Source organism: Bos indicus x Bos taurus, chromosome 2, assembly GCF_003369695.1.
Source record: "Bos indicus x Bos taurus breed Angus x Brahman F1 hybrid chromosome 2, Bos_hybrid_MaternalHap_v2.0, whole genome shotgun sequence".
NCBI classification, from domain to species: domain Eukaryota; kingdom Metazoa; phylum Chordata; class Mammalia; order Artiodactyla; family Bovidae; genus Bos; species Bos indicus x Bos taurus.
The window spans coordinates 97,246,793-97,262,718 of NC_040077.1; the positions used below are offsets into that span (position 1 = coordinate 97,246,793).

The following is a 15,926-nucleotide window of genomic DNA, read 5'->3' on the forward strand; positions in this document are numbered from 1 at the left end:
TATGACTCTGGCAGTTATAGTTTCTTTTCATTGAGAGTCTTGTGTAACTTTAAGAAGGGAGAAGTACAGAAAATGTGAAAGGTTTTTCAATTGAGAGTTGACCTTCGTAATCTAATAGCAAAAATATGTCTATTATTTTCAATTTTTGTTCTTTGTGAGATGTAAACAGGAATACTGCTGCCTGATACTGAGTTTATAATTCAACCTGACCATCACAAAATGATGTATAATAGATCGATGTAAGATTATTTCTCATTGGATAAAGAGGGGAAAGAAAGATTTAGCAATTAATTCTCAAGATTATTTTCTGACATGTTCTCTGCCTTTTTGTTGTGGAGAAAGAGACTCAGAGGATGAAGAAGTGGTGCTTTCAATATGCTGATAAGTTAAGCTGCCTAAAAGCAGATGCTGAATCCTATTGAAAAGAATTTCATTTGAGTTATGCTGAGGGCATTGTTTAGCAAAATACTACACAAGAAGTCTTGACCTCTGTGTGTGAAATGGCAGATGTTCACAGTGAGGATTGAGCCTTGGGACAACATAAATCTTCACTATTCTGTGCCTATTTGCTCGGTAACTGGGTTGAGTGGGGAAATAAAAGGTTCAGAGAATTTTTTACAAAGCAGCTGCTCCAGGCACTGCAAATGGATGTGCTGCCCTTAAGATAAGAAAAGCAAACAAGCAAACAAAATTCCCTAGACAGTGTGAGTTCACCAGGTCAAAAATGAACACCTCTGCTCCCTCAGAACTTTTATATTACACATTTTCAATGCAAATCAGGTAGGTCAAGGATGGGGTTTTTTTCCTTATCTCTGCTAAAAGGGGAATTTTCAACCATTTCTTTACATTTGACAGCGGCATCAGAAAAGTACGACATGAAGCACCTTCATTCATTTAACAATCACTTATTGATATTCTTCTGTGTGCTAAGCCAATGGGTTCAAATACAAAGTTCACATAATTGAAATAGTACTGATATCTTGAACAGAGTTTGTGTGTCACATATGCTACACTGAAAAGAAAATAAAAATTTTTGGAGATGGGGATGGGTTGATGGGACAATGATGGGGGTAGGTCAGAATATCCTCCTAGTCACATTTGTAGTTGTTGTTCAGTTACTCAATCGAGACTGACTCTTTGTGACCCCGTGGACTGCAGCATGCCCGGCTTCCCTGGCCATCACCAACTCCTGGACCTTGCTCAAACTCATGTCCATTGAGTCAATGATGCCATTCAACCATCTTGTCCTTGTCATCTCCTTCTCCCCCTGCCTTCAATCTTTCCTGGCATCAGGGTCTTTTCCAGTGAGTCAGCTCTTTCCATCAGGTGGCCATTATGGATCATATAAAGCAGCCAGTTTCGTGAATTATAAAGCCTGACTTTTGAAAAATTCTACAAGTCTCATTTAGTTTTTACTTTGACAGGATGGGCTTCCCTGGTGGCTCAGCTGGTAAAGAATCTGCCTGCAATGCAGGAGACCTGGGATCTATCCCTGGGTTGGGAAGATCCCCTGGAAAAGGGAATGGCTACCCACTCCAGTATTCTGGCCTGGAGAATTCCATGGACTATATAGTCCATGGGATCACAAAGAGTCGGACACGACTGAGTGACTTTCACTTTTGACAGTATGTATTTGAATATATACTCTGTGGGTAAAGAATCTACCTGCAATATGGGAGACACAGGAGATGAAGGCTTAATCCCTGGGTTGGGAAGATCTTCTGGAGGAGGAAATGACAACCCACTCCAGTATTCTTGTCTGGAGAATCCTATAGACAGAGGAGCCTGGTGGGCTATAGTCCAAAGGGTCACAAAGAGTCAGGCATGACTGAGTGACTGAGCATGCACACATATATTTGCAAGTTTATGCAGAACAGATAAAATCCAATCTATTTGAGTCTAAAGATATCAGGATATCAATTTAGTATGCCAAAAACTCTTAGCAAGAAGCAGTTGTGATCAAATGGTAAGTTGAGACTTAAAACTGCACATAAATTAACACGTGGTTCTATGCAGTCTTTCCTTGACTCCAAGCAACTAGGGGAACCAGTTTTTCTTGGGGAATAGTGACATATGGTCACTGTGGTTAACATTATACATGTATAGTAGGCCACTCCTGGTTCTTTGTCTTTCACCCCCTGGTGTTCATGTGTACTGTTTTAGCTACCTCTTGCATGCCCAGAAGTGCACATGAACATGCACACGTATGTGTACATGGACACACAGTCACATATGTTTAGTGTGTTGAACCACTGTCCTTCCCAGTCTCCTAGTATTTTTTCTCTGATTTTAAGAAAATTATTTCTCCCTCTCCTTTTATATCTCTCTCTTTACTAGTTTGTTCTAAAAAATAAAATAAAATAAAATCTCTCCTGATTTTTCTTTTCTTTAAATTTGTGGAACAAAATTGAAACAAAACAAAGTACTATGCTTAACAGAGAGTGTCCCAGACTTTCTCAGTTTATGACATTCTGAGTATATTGGTAATTTTTTCATGGCACCCCTAGGCTGAAAGAAATACCTCACAGTTTTGTTTAATTAGCATAAAAAGTATTTAGCTATTAACATAGTCACCTTTTGAAAAAATAATGCATATAAATTGAAAGAAAAAAAAAAAAACCTTTGTGTTTTATACTTAGAAACTCACAGTTACTTAATAGTGGGATATGTGTGCTTGTTGGGTACTGACCAGCCTTCAAACCTAAGAGCCAGATTGGACACTCATCCTCATTTCTTACTCCACATTGGTTTTAATGCAGTGTTAGTATTTGCCTTTATACCACAAACACTGTAAAAAACTGAACTTTGGGTGTAGAGTTAGATTATTTATTTGACTTTTTTCTTGTTTCTTGAGGTATGCCTGTATTGCTATGAACTTTCCCCTTAGGACTGCTTTTGGACTGCTTTTACAGTGTCCCACAGGTTTTGGGTTGTTGTGTTTTCATTTTCATTCATTTCTATGCAAATTTTGATTTCTTTTTTGATTTATTCGGTGATTTGTTGGTTATTCAGCAGCGTGTTGTGCAGCCTCCATATGGAAATGAAGAACCCCAGGGTTAGTAGAAGGAAACAAATCTTAAAAATTAGGGCAGAAATAAATGCAAAAGAAACAAAAGAGACCATAGCAAAAATCAACAAAGCCAAAAGCCTGTTCTTTGAAAGGATAAATAAAATTGACAAACCATTAGCCAGACTCATCAAGAAACAATGGGAGAAAAATCAAATCAATAAAATTAGAAATGAAAATGGAGAGATCACAACAGACAACACAGAAATACAAAGGATCATAAGAGACTACTATCAGCAATTATATGCCAATAAAATGGACAACGTGGAAGAAATGGACAATTCTTAAAAAAGTACAACTTTCCAAAACTGGACCAGGAAGAAACAGAAAATCTTAACAGACCCAACACAAGCATGGAAATTGAAACTGTAATCAGAAATCTTCCAGCAAACAAAAGGCTAGGTCCAGATGGCTTCACAGCTGAATTCTACCAAAAATTTAGAGAAGAGCTAATACCTATCCTACTCAAACTCTTCCAGAAAATTGCAGAGGAAGGTAAACTTCCAAACTCATTCTATGAGGCCACCATCACCCTAATACCAAAACCTGACAAAGATGCCACAAAAAAAGAAAACTACAGGCCAATATCACTGATGAACATAGATGCAAAACTCCTTAACAAAATTCTAGCAATCAGAATCCAACAACATATTAAAAAGATCATACACCATTACCAAGTGGGCTTTATCCCAGGGATGCAAGGATTCTTCAATATCCGCAAATCGATCAATGTAATACACCACATTAACAAATTGAAAAATAAAAACCATATGATTATCTCAATAGATGCAGAGAAAGCCTTTGACAAAATTCAACATCCATTTATGATAAAAACTCTCCAGAAAGCAGGAATAGAAGGAACATACCTCAACATAATAAAAGCTATATATGACAAACCCACAGCAAACATACTCAATGGTGAAAAATTGAAAGCATTTCCTCTAAAGTCAGGAACAAGACAAGGGTGCCCACTTTCACCATTACTATTCAACATAGTTTTGGAAGTTTTGGCCACAGCAATCAGAGCAGAAAAAGAAATAAAAGGAATCCAAATTGGAAAAGAAGAAGTAAAACTCTCACTGTTTGCAGATGACATGATCCTCTACATAGAAAACCCTAAAGACTCCACCAGAAAATTACTAGAACTAATCAATGAATATAGTAAAGTTGCAGGATATAAAATCAACACACAGAAATCCCTTGCATTCCTATATACTAATAATGAGAAAATAGAGAAATTAAGGAAATAATTCCATTCACCATTGCAATGAAAAGAATAAAATACTTAGGAATATATCTACCTAAAGAAACTAAAGACCTATATAGAAAACTATAAAACACTGGTGAAAGAAATCAAAGAGGACACTAATAGATGGAGAAATATACCATGTTCATGGATTGGAAGAATCAATATAGTGAAAATGAGTATACTACCCAAAGCAATTTATAGATTCAATGCAATCCCTATCAAGCTACCAACGATATTCTTCACACAGCTAGAACAAATAATTTCACAGTTTGTATGGAAATACAAAAAACCTAGAATAGCCAAAGCTATCTTGAGAAAGAAGAATGGAACTGGAGGAATCAACCTGCCTGACTTCAGGCTCTACTACAAAGCCACAGTCATCAAGACAGAGTGGTACTGGCACAAAGACAGAAATATAGTTCAATGGAACAAAATAGAAAGCCCAGAGATAAATCCACACACATATGGACACCTTATCTTTGACAAAGGAGGCAAGAATATACAATAGATTAAAGACAATCTCTTTAACAAATGGTGCTGGGAAAACTGGCCAACCACTTGTAAAAGAATGAAACTAGAGCACTTTCTAACACCATACACAAAAATAAACTCAAAATGGATTAAAGATCTAAATGTAAGACCAGAAACTATAAAACTCCTAGAGGAGAACATAGGCAAAACACTCTCTGACATACATCACAGCAGGATCCTCTATGACCCACCTTCCAGAATATTGGAAATAAAAGCAAAAATAAACAAATGGGACCTAATTAAACTTAAAAGCTTCTGCACAACAAAGGAAACTATAAGCAAGGTGAAAAGACAGCCTTCAGAATGGGAGAAAATAATAGCAAATGAAGCAACAGACAAACAACTAATCTCAAAAATATACGAGCAACTCCTACAACTCAATTCCAGAAAAATAAATGACCCAATCAAAAAATGGGCCAAAGAACTAAATAGACATTTCTCCAAAGAAGACATACAGATGGCTAACAAACACATGAAAAGATGCTCAACATCATTCATTATCAGAGAAATGCAAATCAAAACCACTGTGAGGTACCATTTCATGCCAGTCAGAATGGCTGCGATCCTAAAGTCTACAAGCAATAAATGCTGGAGAGGGTGTGGAGAAAAGGGAACCCTCTTACACTGTTGGTGGGAATGCAAACTAGTACAGCCACTATGGAGAACAGTGTGGAGATTCCTTAAAAAACTGGAAATAGAACTGCCTTATGATCCAGAAATCCCACTGCTAGGCATACACACTGAGGAAACCAGAAGGGAAAGAGACACATGTACCCCAGTGTTCATTGCAGCACTGTTTATAATAGCCAGGACATGGAAGCAACCTAGATGCCCATCAGCAGATGAGTGGATAAGAAAGCTGTGGTACATATACACAATGGTGTATTACTCAGCCATTAAAAAGAATACATTTGAATCAGTTCTAATGAGGTGGATGAAACTGGAGCCGATTATACAGAGTGAAGTAAGCCAGAAAGAAAAACACCAATACAGTATATTAACGCATATATATGGAATTTAGAAAGATGGTAACAATAACCATGTATACGAGACAGCAAAAGAGACACTGATGTATAGAACAGTCTTTTGGACTCTGTGGGAGAGGGAGAGGGTGGAATGATTTGGGAGAATGGCATTGAAATATGTATAATATCATATATGAAACGAGTCGCCAGTCCAGGTTCGATGCACGATACTGGATGCTTGGGGCTGGTGCACTGGGACGACCCAGAGGGATGGTATGGGGAGGGAGGAGGGAGGAGGGTTCAGGATGGGGAACACATGTATACCTGTGGCAGATTCATTTTGATATATGGCAAAACCAATACAATATTGTAAAGTTAAATAAAATAAAATTAAAAAAACAAAAACAAAAACTGAACTTTGAAAAGCTCTGGCGTCACTGAATGGGAAGGAAAGCTGAGTGCTGAAGAATTGATACTTTTGAACTGTGGTGTTGTAGAAGACTCTTGAGAGTCCGTTGGACAGCAAGGAGCTCAAACCAGTCAATCCTAAAGGAAATCAGTGCTGAATATTCATTGGAAGGACTGATGCTGAAGCTGAAGTTCCAATACTTTGGCCACCTGATGCATAGAGCTGACTCATTTGAAAAGACCCTGATGTGGGAAAGATTGAAGGCAGGAGGGGAAGGGAATGACAGAGGATGAGATGGTTGTACAGCATTACCGATTTGATAGACATTAATTTGAGCAAGCTCCGGGAGTTGGTGATGGACAGGAAAGCCTGGTGTGCTGCAGTCCATGGGGTTGCAAAGAGGCGGAAACAGCGACTGAATTGAACTGAGCGAAGCTGAGTTCCTTTACTGTTCACCTGAAACTATCATAACATTGTTAATTGGCTATACCCCAATATAAAATAACAAGTTTTTTAAAAAAGAATTTCATTTTCAATCATTTTTTACTAGTATTTCTTTTATATTTTTAAATAAAATTGTATATATTAAAGGTTTACAACATGATTTGATATACATAGTAAAATGATTACTACAGTCAAGCTAATTAAAATATTACCTTGAATATATGAGTATTACTTTAGACTATTCTTTTCATTAAATAATCATGATTTTAGGTTAATTATCTTTTGGACTTAACCTCTGAGTCTAATAATGAACCATTTCTAACAATACCACGTGGAACATATTCGAACTTCTAACCAATCACAAACACACTTCTAGAACCTAACGATTATTTTTTTTTTAATTGGAGATTTATCCAAGGATGCTCCCTGCTGCAAGCCAAGAATCCCACTCTGTCATCGTAAAGTCATTTTTTCTACTAAGTGTTCAAAATGCAGGCTGACTTTTGGAATAAAAGTTGGGTTTGCTTTTGTCCTTGGTTTACTTTCTCGTTCCTTCCACTTGACAACACACTTCTCAGCATGATTTGGTGGCAAGATTTAGGTGTAAGAAAATAATGAGAAGATGGCTAGGTTGCTATTGGAATCGTCTTATTAGACTTTTGTTGCCTTTTAACAGATTGTCGTGTTGTTCAGTTGCTCAGTTGTGTCTAACTCTTTGCAATCCCATGGACTGCAGCAGTCAAACAGATTGTTGATCCTGCACTTTTAATCTGCAAACTGTCTGTGGATGTTAAGTTAGATTAAGGATTGAATGCATCAGTTTTATTATTTTTAGTTAAACATCTTTCAAGATAAGTGGTAGTATTTTCAGTACAGAATTTGTTTAAAAAATATTTATGCTTGAAATTTTAGATTATAAGCATAAGCATTTCTATTTTAATAGAAACTGCTGGAAATAGAATAGGATATAATTTGCACATCTAATACATGTTTTTAAATAAAATCTAGAAGATATATCAGTTTAAAGTTTCATAACTACGTAATGCCCTTGTAAATGGATGTGGATGTATTGTCAGCCAGTAAATTTTGTGTGAGGATTCAAATAACTTCATCTTCTCTTTTTATTAAAGTAAAAGACTAAATCTTTCAATTGATTTAATTTATGGTATGTTATTCTGTTTATCTTTCAGATTTTATTGATCTGATCCAACCTGTCTTGTGACTGCTAGCTGGAATTAAGGTTGGTGATGTGTTTATATATTAAATTCTGAATAAACTGAAATAAAATAGAGGCTTGATGAGCCTTTGTAGAGTTGGGTCAGAGTACTTTTGCAGGTTGTGGTAAGAAATTTGTAACTTGGTAAGAACTGGATACATTCCAGGTTTGCAGACATGTTTTCCTGAACAGTGTTTGTTTTCTTTGTTAGTATTTCTTTGAGTATCAAGTTTTATTTCTTTTACCTGCCTTACTTGCAGAATTTTGATTAAAGAAAAAGATTCAAATTTAAGTCATTCATTTAATAAACATATCAAAAGTATGATTTCTTTGCAACGTGGCTAGTGTTTTAAAGAATGGTCAGCTTTCTGAGTTTGCAGGGAAATACTTTGAAGCCCACAGTTGGGTAGCCACATTTCCTAAGCATGGTAGAGCTGAAAAATTGCTCATTAATTGCATATTTCAGTTAATTAGCGGAGTTTTAAGATGCCATTCTTTTGCTCTGTTTCCTTGTTAATTGGTTTTAGGGGAGACTCAAAACTAGCTTAATGGAGTTTAGAATAATAACAGAGCCTTAGAGGGCACTGACATAAATAGGCTTAGAATTTCATTTATTCCCTCCTCCTTTCTTCTCTAGAACGTGTATTCATAGTTTAAAAAAAAAAAACTAAACTCTGAATAAAATAACTGCTTTTGTTGCTAATAAAAGAGCAAAATGCCAGATGTTGCTAAACTTTTTGTATAGGTTTTTGGTTAATAATTTAACAGAAAGAAAAACATTGACTTTTCCTTTGTGCTTATATTAATCAGGTATTTAGCCTTCAAATTGCAGTGTCTGGATGGCTCTAGTGGTAAAGAACCCTCCTGCCAACGCAGGAGACATAAGACACTCAGGTTCAGTCTCTGGGTTGGGAAGATCCCCTGGAGGAAGGCATGGCATTCCACTCCAGTATTTTTTCCTAGAGAATCCCAGGGACAGAGGAGCCTGATGGGCTACAGTCCATAGGGTCTCACAGAGTTGGGCACGACTGAAGCAACTTAGCACGCACGGGCAACACATAGCCGGCACACAGTAAATATGTTACCTTTTCTGGCCTCATTTTGACCTCATTCTTCTACCCCCAACACATCTGTCTCACATGCATGTGTACGTGTGTATACACCCACACACACGATTATTATTTTTCCTTTTCATGTACAAATTGTGCTTTCTTATCCTTGAAATCTGGATAGACTGTAGCAAATAAGATATGTTGGAATCATGCCTACTGATAATTGGCAACTAAATAAGGAGAAAAAGGGACATGTGTATAAAAGTGAGAGTTAAATTTGTAACCTGCATTTGTTTCATTTTGTGTTCGTATAATTTGGAGTTGAACTTATTGAGGACATTTAGGCTGGTTTCTTTCATATTCACTCCTGAGCATGTTCTATGTAAACTTGCACATGTTTAAACATGGAATGCTTGTAAGACTTTTTGCTACTCTTCTTTCCCTGCTAGCTTCTACTCATTTGCCAGTAAAAAAATAACAGCTAGAATGAGATTTTTGCAAAGTATAAATCTTTTAATCAGGAATATTTTCAATGCACAAGGTTGAATATGAAGTGTTGCTTTTAAATTTTAATTAAAAGTAAATTGTATTTTGTTCTCTTCCTTTTGGATTTTTGTTTGTGGTTGGTATGGTCAACATCACAACTTGAAATCTCATTTCATTTTGGCTACTCTTCAGAAAGGAACAAAAAACTGAAAAGAGACATGTAAAAGGAAAAGAAAAAAATTTTGTTAAATAGAAAAGTAAATAACTATAAGAGTAATACACAAAAACTTTTAAAATCTGATCCTGTATTTATTTTCTGTATGGAGAATTTCTTTTGTGGGAGTGTGAGCATAATTTAAATGTGTTTGGTCTAAGTGTGAAAAGTCAGGATGACTTGCTACTGCTGCTAAGTCACTTCAGTCATGTCCGACTCTGTGCGACCCCATAGACGGCAGCCCACCAGGCTCTCCCGTCCCTGGGATTCTCCAGGCAAGAACATTGGAGTGGGTTGCCATTTCCTTCTCCAATGCATGAAAAGTGAAAAGTGAAAGTGAAGTCGCTCAGTTGTGTCCGACTCTTAGCGACCCCATGGACTGCAGCCCACCGGGCTCCTCCATCCATGGGATTTTCCAGGCAAGAGTACTGGAGTGGGGTGCCATTGCCTTCTCCGCAGGATGACTTACATACTCCAAAATAAATATATTGATTAAAATATACAGTGTTCATAGAAATGGAAGCATATTTAAATCTCTCATATTACAAACTCTTTCCAATTGAATATATTGTATTTTTTTCTCTTTCCAGCTGAGAATGAAAAGATATTTAAATTAAATTTGATAATTAATTATCTAAATTATGTTTTGGAAAACAGCTAGATGTAACAAAGCTTCTGAAGGATACATCAATTCACCAGAAACAGCCAGATTCTCAACACAAACTATAATATATAATGAAAATTATTATTCTTTTCTTAACTAGAGCTAGGTTCTTTTGCTTCAGGATAAAAGAAGTTTCCCTCATAGAAAAGCTTCTTTTTCTATAATATTAATGGAGTAAAATGACTAGTATTGCTAGATAAAAGCAAGTGGATTCTTTACCAACTGAGCTATCAGGGAAGCTCAAAGTTATAAATAGCTGTATTTAAAGTAGAATATCAGAACTGTGCTTATATTTCTGCACAGTAAAGGAAACCATGAACAAAATGAAAAGGCAACCTTCTGGATGGGAGAAAATGTTTACAAATCATATGTCTTGTAAAATGCAAATATCCAAAATATATATGCTGCTGCTAAGTCACTTCAGTCTTGTCCAACTCTGTGCGACCCCATAGACGGCAGCCCACCCGGCTCCCCCGTCCCTGGGATTCTCCAGGCAAGAACACTGGAGCGGGGTGCCATTGCCTTCTCCAAAATATATATGAAACACATATAAATCAATAGCAAAAAACAAACACTCTGATTTAAAACTAGGAAGAGGATATAATAGACATTTTTCCAAAGCAGACATACAGATGACCAGCAGGTATATGAAAAGATGCTCAGCGTCACTAATCATCAGTTCAGTTCATCGCATTCACTCAGTTGTGTCCTACTCTTTGTGACCTCATGAAATGCAGCACGCCAGGCGTCCCTGTCCATCACCAACTCCCGGAGTCCACCCAAACCCATGTCCATTGAGTCGGATGCCATCCAACCATCTCATCCTCTGTTGTCCCCCTCTCCTCCTGCCCCCAATCCCTCCCAGCATCAGAGTCTTTTCCAGTGAATCAGCTCTTCACATCAGGTGGCCAGAGTATTGGAGTTTCAGCTTCAACATCAGTCCTTCCAATGAACTTCAGGACTGACTTCCTTTAGGATGGACTGGTTGGATCTCCTTGCAGTCCAAGGGACTCTCAAGAGTCTTCTCCAACACCACAGTTCAAAAGCATCAATTCTTTGGTGCTCAGCTTTCTTTATAGTCCAACTCTCACATCCATATATGACCACTGGAAAAACCATAGCCTTGACTAGACGGACCTTTGTTGGCAAAGTAATGTCTCTGCTTTTTAATATGCTCTCTAGGTTGGTCATAACTTTCCTTCCAAGGAGTAAGTGTCTTTTAATTTCATTGCTGCAATCACCATCTGCAGTGATTTTGGAGTCCCAAAAAATAAAGTCAGCCACTGTTTTCACCGTTTCCCCATCTATCTGCCATGAAGTGATGGGACTGGATGCCATGATCTTAGTTTTCTGAATGTTGAGCTTTAAGCCCACTTTTTCACTCTCCTCTTTCACTTTCATCAAGAAGCTCTTTAGTTCTTTACTTTCTGCCATAAGGGTGATGTCATCTGCATATCTGAGGTTATTGATATTTCTCCCAGCAGTCTTGATTCCAGCTTGTGCTTCGTCCAGCCCAGTGTTTCTCATGATGTACTCTGCATAGAAGTTAAATAAGCAGGGTGACAATATACAGCCTTGACGTACTCCTTTTCCTATTTGGAACCAGTCTGTTGTTCCATATCCAGTTTTAACTGTTGCTTCCTGACCTGCATACAGGTTTCTCAAGAGGCAGGTCAGGTGGTCTGGTATTCCCATCTCTTTCAGAATTTTCTACAGTTTATTGTGATCCACACAATCAAAGGCTTTGGCTTAGTCAATAAAGCAGAAATAGATGTTTTTCTGGAACTCTCTTGCTTTTTCGATGATCCATTGGATGTTTGCAATTTGATCGCTGGTTCCTCTGCCTTTGCTAAAACCAGCTTGAACATCTGGAAGTTCATGCTTCACGTAGCCTGGCTTGGAGAATTTTAAGCATTACTTTACTAGCATGTGAGATGAGTGCAATTGTGCAGTAGTTTGAGCATTCTTTGGCATTGCCTTTCTTTGGGATTGGAATGAAAACTGACCTTTTCCCGTCCTGTGGCCACTGCTGAGTTTTCCATATTTGCTGGCATATTGAGTGCAGCACTTTCACAGCGTCATCACCATCAGGAAAATGCAAATCAAAACCACAGTGAAATATCACTTCGTACTTGCTAAAATGGTTATTATCAAAAAGACAAGTAATAACTGTTGGAGAGGAGGTGGAGCAAAGCGAATCCTTGTGCACTGTTGGTGGGAATGTAAATTTGTGCAGCTACTATGGAAAGCAGCATGGAGGTTCCTCAAAAATTTAAAATAGAGTTGTCATATCATCTAGCAATTCCATTTCTGACTATTTATTTGAGGAAAGTGAAAACACTAATTTGAAAAAAAATATGCACACCCATGTTTATCGCAGCCTTATTTACAATAGCCAAGATATGGAAACAGCCTAAATGTCCATCAGTGGATAAATGGATAAAGGAGATATAGACGAGAGTCAAAATTCATAGTCTTCCAGTTATAAAATAATTTGTAGGATGTAATGTACAGCATGGAGACTACTGTTAATAATACTATATTGCACATTTGAAAGTTGCTAAAAGACTAGATCTTAAAAATTCTTACACTGAAAAAAATTATGTAACTGTATATGGTGATGAATGTTAACTAGTCTTATTGTGATGAACATTTCACAATATATACAAATATCAAATCATGTTGTACACCTGAAACTAATATAATGTTGTATGTCAATTATACCTCAATAAAAAATTTTAAATGTCCATAAAGTATTTCATCAACTCTAAGATACACATTTTTACATTAAACTATGTAAAATAAAAAAACTACCATAGTTAAATTGGCAATTTTTTTTTCTTTCTAGGTGTCAACAAAGTGTGTCTTACAGCGGGTTGTATCTTAGATTCTATGAAATATAGTATTACTGAATTTAGATTGAAAAACATTAAATTTCAAGTTATTACAAAGGAGAATCAGAGTAAAGTTTGAAAATTATAAAGTCAAGCTTGATACTGATTCTTAAAAACACTTTACACCACATTTTTTACCATTTAAAACAAGGTGAGTTCATTTTTTAAATTTGTTTTCTTTTTTATTATACCGCGACCAGTATTTTGGTGTATTACCCTCCAGATTTTGACTTATTTTCACAAAATTGAAGTTAAACTTTGTATCCAGTTACTCCTGATTTCTTGAAAATGCAGTTTTAATGACTGTGTAATATTTTATCCTATTCCATAATTCTTTTTACCATTTACTCATTGTTGAGTATTCAGATTATTTTCAATATCTCATTATTTCTGCCCAGCCCTGGATCTCTCCTCTTATTCTAGTTTATCCCTCTGACTTGAATTCTTATGCCTTGTAGAAAAGTTGTCTGACTTTATTATTTTATCTTTAAAGCTAGAATAAAAATAACTTAGACTTCATTTAAGGATTAAATGAGATAACGCATACTTATGGACCTTAAATAGGGATGATTTCAAGTCATTTTTAAATTCTCTATCAAAGTTCTTTTCATAGTTTTTACTTGAGTAATACCTTCTGGTATTTCTCTCAAGATGGAATAAAACCAATAAAGATCATTAAATTATTGCGTAAAATAAAATATAAAATAGAAGAGGCCAGAATATAAATATTTTGTTTTTGAACTGATCAAAAAGTAATTTCCATATTCTCTACTGAGTGGTATTATCTCTTTTATTAAAGATACTGTTAACCAACTAAGCACCATATTTTACAATTAAGCAGACTTTCACTTAAAAAAAACCAGTGTATAAAATGCTAATATTTTCAGGATACCCTTGTGTCTTACTAGTAAGCTGCAGTGGTTTGCTTTCCAGAGTCCAAACAAGCCTTTGACCAGCTACATAGTCAGCCACTATGTAGTGGCTTTTATCTTAGTCTGTTTACCTTCTAACTTGCTTCATGATGGTTCACACGTCTCTTATAGCATTCACCCTTGTTTCTTTATATTATATGTTATGATTATTTCCAGATATGTCTTATCTTCCCTAGCAACTCAGAATCTGGGGTCTTCTCTCTGTGCCTTCTGTTCTGGTAGGGCCTTGTAGGAGTGGACGTCCTGAAAATGCTTATTGAACGAATTGTAAAGTATAGAAGCAAAAATTAACAGTCTTATTACATATTTGTAAGCTACATATATGTGTATGTGTATGTGTGTAGTTGTTATTTAGTTGCCAAGTTGTGTCCGATTCCTTTGCAACCCTGTGAACTGTAGTTCACCAGGCTTCTCTGTCCATAGGATTTCCCAGGCAAGAATACTGAAGTGGGTTGCCATTTCCTTCTCCAGGGGGTCTTCCCAACTCAGAGATGGAACTGGCATCTCCTTCATTGGCAGGTGGATTCCTTACCACTTATATCCTTCCTTATATAAATGGGCAGGGAAACCCATTTATATATTCATATGTGTGTAGATATTGGAGAAGGAAATGGCAACCCAATCCAGTGTTCTTTCCTGGAGAATCCCAGGGACAGGGGAGCCTGGTGGGCTGCCATCTCTGGGGTCACACAGAATCGGACACGACTGAAGCGACTTAGCAGCAGCAGATGTGTTATAATAATTACTACCTACTGTATTCTTTCTCTTGGTGATAGGGAGTTGAGCAAAAAAGCAAGGACTTTAAACACATCACACAAAAGATATTTGAAGCAGAAATAATTACTTGGTTCAATTTGGGGAATTTTTAAAAAGTAAAGGTATGGGAAGGGTGATTGCTTTGTCTTTCTACTTTATTCCTACATTGAGCATAATATACTTACGGATGAAAACATATTTGGAATTCTAGTTATTATATTGATATGTGATAAAGTGAATTTGAAGTTCTGGAAAGATTTGTAGAATGCCTAATTATTTCTTTACCTTTTTAAGGAGAGATACAAAGCTGATAGACTGGAAGGGCCAGTTAGTCGTTGGAGAATTTGCTTTCTTTTGTGCAGCTTTCTGAAATCTGAAGCATCATAAGTACTTATTTTCTCCTTTTTTATTAAAAGTAATCCTTTCCTGTTACAAACGTGACAATCAACAAATAAGCTTCATGACATGATTTGGAATGGGAGAGGTAGGGAGGAGGGGGGCTGGGGGTGAGAGGTAAACTTGCTGTCAACCTTTCAATCTCCTCATGTGAGCCAGTGAAATACCTCAGGAATATATTTTTCCAGAATTGTTCTTTTGTTTTTTGACAGAGTCTTAACATACCGAGGAAATAGGCTTATTGATGCCCCAGAGGACAAATAGGAAAACACAACCCATTGGAAATATATTAAATAACAAATAACAGATACTTTTTTCCCACATGAGAAAAACAATATTCTAGCTGATTCTTTTTGTCTTAGCTAAATATGAAAAGTGAAAGTGAAATCACTCAGTAGTGTCCGACTCTTTGCGACCCCATAGACTATAGCCTACAAGGCTCCTCTGTCCATGGGATTTTCCAGGCAATAGTACTGGAGTGGATTGCCATTTCCTTCTCCAGGGGATCTTCCCAACCCAGGGCTCAAACCTGGATCTCCCGCATTGTAGACAGACGCTTTACCGTCTGAGCCACCAGGGAAGTAATGACTATAACAGACAACCCCTTGGATATGTTTTTATACAAACCTCATACTTAGGAAATCAATCCTG

General features: G+C 36.8%; 1 protein-coding gene across 24 annotated transcripts in view; it reads left to right on the forward strand.

The window, feature by feature from the left end:
- MAP2 (microtubule associated protein 2) overlaps positions 1-15,926 on the forward strand; it is a 297,900-nt gene that overhangs the window by 68,749 nt on the left and 213,225 nt on the right. For 23 of the 24 annotated variants that reach the window (XM_027565984.1, XM_027566051.1, XM_027566061.1 and 20 more), the window contains exon 2: positions 7,856-7,905. The exons of the other annotated variant lie outside the window; for it this stretch is intronic. The gene's annotated coding sequence lies outside the window, so the exon portion shown is untranslated. The remainder of the gene's footprint in view (positions 1-7,855; positions 7,906-15,926) is intronic. 24 annotated transcript variants of the gene reach the window in all.